Source organism: Echinops telfairi, unplaced genomic scaffold, assembly GCF_000313985.2.
Source record: "Echinops telfairi isolate 266 unplaced genomic scaffold, ASM31398v2 ScPeMD7_443;HRSCAF=831, whole genome shotgun sequence".
NCBI classification, from domain to species: domain Eukaryota; kingdom Metazoa; phylum Chordata; class Mammalia; order Afrosoricida; family Tenrecidae; genus Echinops; species Echinops telfairi.
The window spans coordinates 11153565-11157067 of NW_022104341.1; positions in this window are offsets into that span (position 1 = coordinate 11153565).

Genomic DNA, 3503 nt, shown 5'->3' on the forward strand with positions numbered 1-3503 from the left:
ATCGCAGGTTGTTCACAAGCCATCCTCCAATGCTGATGTCATATTCAAAACATCCTCCGATGTTTAGCTCAGACCACAGATTGAATAAGTATGGTGAAAGGCTATAACCCTGACACACACATTTCCTGATTAACATCCACGCAATGTTTCCTTGTTATTTCTGCAAAACTGCCTCTTGATCCATGTAAAACTTCCAATATAAGACCAATGAACTGTTCTGCAAATTCCCATTCTACTCAAGCTTATCCATAATTTGTTAAGATCCACTATGAAGTACCTTGGTTTGTTCAATAAAGCAGAAGTAAACATTTAAGTACCATCATATTAAAGTGGTACCAAGGGCTGGCACAATACCATAGCTGTGCTCAAATCAATTATTCCAAGTAGAATTACACCAAAACAACTGTTACATTGTACCAATCACACTTGTGTTTTTTCATAAAACGAAGATATTTTTGTTAGTTATTGATGCATAAGACATTACTCAAAGCGTAGTTACTTAAACAGGTAACACATTCTTCACATGGGCATGACCAAGCCTCTTACTTCTACCTCAGGAATTCTCATAAGGTAAGATTCGCCTGAGACTTCATTCATCTCACGATTTGGCTGAAGCTAGAAATCCATTTCTGAGATTTCTCATTCATTAAAGACTCATGCTTTGAAACTCAACCCACAGTCCTTTAGAAATTTTGAATTTTTAAATTCAAAATTCTTTTATTTAAAATATTTTAATAACCAAATTTATGTAAAAAGTTAAGAGCCATACAATATAGAATTCAATAATTCCCACAAAGCCCATGTTCTAGTTAGAGGTACTCAGTATGTGTAGCTTGTCTCCAACCTTCAAATATGTTTTTCTGGAATATACTGTACATCAACACAAAAGCACACACAAAATCAGACAATACTTGCATCAGGCTGTTTTCTAGAGAAACAAAATCAGTGACACTCATGTATGTACAAGGAACAACATTACATCAAGAAGGCCCAGTCCAATTCGTCATGTAGCTGATGACACTACAGGTTGAAGCGAGAAGTAGGGCGATCACCAGCCAGTGGGTGCAAAGGTTGGTGGAAACATGGCAGGGTGATGACGGCTTTCAGGGTCCAGGATCCTACCTGGGGCTGCCCCAGCTGCTCTCTAGGAGCTAGATGTGGCATTCTGCTGTTATGAAGAGTTACAGTCCTGGAGACCCTGTGGGGTCATTCTACTCAGTAAGGATTTTATGAGTCAGCTCAGTGTCAATGCCTAAACTCACATTCCTCATTGTCTCAGTTCCCCGCCTATATACTTCCCCAAAGGTCTATTCTCTACACAGATCAAGTCTACATGTGTGGAATAATATTATGCATGTGGAAAAATACCAAGAAAAAGACTTGTGGTTTGCAATTTTCCGAAACTTGAACTTGTATATACATAATTGATGTCCTGTTTCATAGTCAGGCACTGGTTTTATAATAATAAGATTTAGTTTTTCCATGAGTTCTTTTCCTTTTAACTATTGAGTTTCTCTATCATCTCTTCTCACAGATGTAGTGAATGTGATTTCTGTAGATTCCATTTGAAAGTTATGTCACTATTTATAAAGTTGAAAAAAGGTATTTGCAATGAGTAAGTCATTAGTCTTAGTAAATTCTAGCACATGATATCTGGAATCAGTTACATAACCAAGGTCATATTGTCCAGCTGCTGATCCTTCGTCCTTATTTCTATCTGTCACATCTTCATCACCTGTAATTATAAAAGAATTATTCTTTATATTTGATCAAATTCAGACTGAAGTGCTGCCAAGAATCTTAAGTTTCCCGATCTTCAGCAATAGCAATTGGTAAGTAAATTTAATCATAGCTGTATTAAGCAGTCTTCCTTATAAATGCATGAATATATCACTGACAACATTGCATTTCAAATTAGATCTGGAAGTGTTTTTGTTTTGTTTTAACATTAATTATGATAAAATTCCTCTTCATTTGCCACTCTTTGAGATATTGGTTTATATGATTGTTTGAATTTAAATGGTCAGTAGAAGTCACTTTCAGCTCAACAATTCCTCGAGAATCAATTTTTTGTTGTTTCGCTTAATAGCTAATGATTCTGTATTTGTGTGGGCTCAAGAGAGAAATAAACAGTTTTAGAAATGAGACATGAGATTACCTCGAATTTAAGAAGGTTTTCTGTTTTAAACTTGAATGAGATGATTTGGTTAGGTGTATTATTTTAAGTGTGTGTGTGTAAAGGTTGTACATTTTAAAATTAATTGCCCTGGCCTAGACAGAAAATTAGACTTAACTAAGTCTAATTCATTGATTGTTGATTGGGTTGTTAACAAATCTGTCTTGAAAGGAAATACAGCCAGAACATACTTCCTCTACGGATGACCTGAGGACGGTGAATCTTTGTCTCACACACTTTGGATATGTTGTTAGAAGAGATTGTTTCCTAGTAAAAAGCAGCATGCTTAGTAAGAGGCGTAACGAAAAAGAGGAAGATGATGAGAGCATTATAGAACTTCCTTACAAGACATGGTACTACTGAACAAGACGTTGAACCATCTCACATGAAAAAAAAACACAAGAAACTCCATTTTAGAGAATAAATAAAGTGTGACATTGGGGCCCAGCCAAGAAGTTGAACCATCGCCAAGAATCAACAGATCGTCCAAGGAGCCACCCTAAAAGTATGGGGAACCTTAATAAGACTTAGCTAAACCTGGCTGATGCCAAAGAGCCAGCCAAGCTGCCTAAAGTGTGGGGAAACCTGATAAGACTTGGCTGGACTTGGACATTGATGACAACAAAGAGCCAGCCAAGCTGTCCATTTAAACCCGGGTAGAGGCACTGACTTTTCAGAGAGCTATGAACCAAGGAGACATCAACTCCTGCTCTCTCCAACTCTACCCGTGGTGAGTACACCGATGAAGGCAATGCTTATTGGGACTATGATGCTAGAATGATATGTGTGAAGAGTGCTGTTATCATGCCCCTATGCTCATACTTGCCCTGATATTCTTATACCTTGTAGTTTGAGTTAATTTTAAGATTATTAGATTGTTTGTTGTGTGGTTGCAGTGAATAAATTGAGCATTCAAAAATGTCTAAGAGCGTTAAGTAATTATTGAATAACTCCTGCCGGCGGCACCGATTTTCTCAGACTCTATGTTCCCATATGAGTTTGCTGGTCCTCTGTGCCTGGGGTGACTACTGCTCGGCCTGGGTATCACTCCCCGAATTGGTTGCCACTGGAATCAAACGTCCTATCGATGGAATGTATTCACCAGCGACCTTTCAGTCTCAGAGGTCCCTTCCCTCTTTGGGTCATGTCCTGTGAGTCTCGGTCCGGAGAAGCTTGATCGCTAGGTACGAATTACAAGGCAAAACTGCCGACTATGCCATTATGTCATGAGCAGCGCAATCAATAATTACTTAACGCTCTTAGAAATTTTCGAATGTGACTATCAAAGAGTACCAGGTTATTAGAGCAAAGTGCTCTTGTGTTAAGG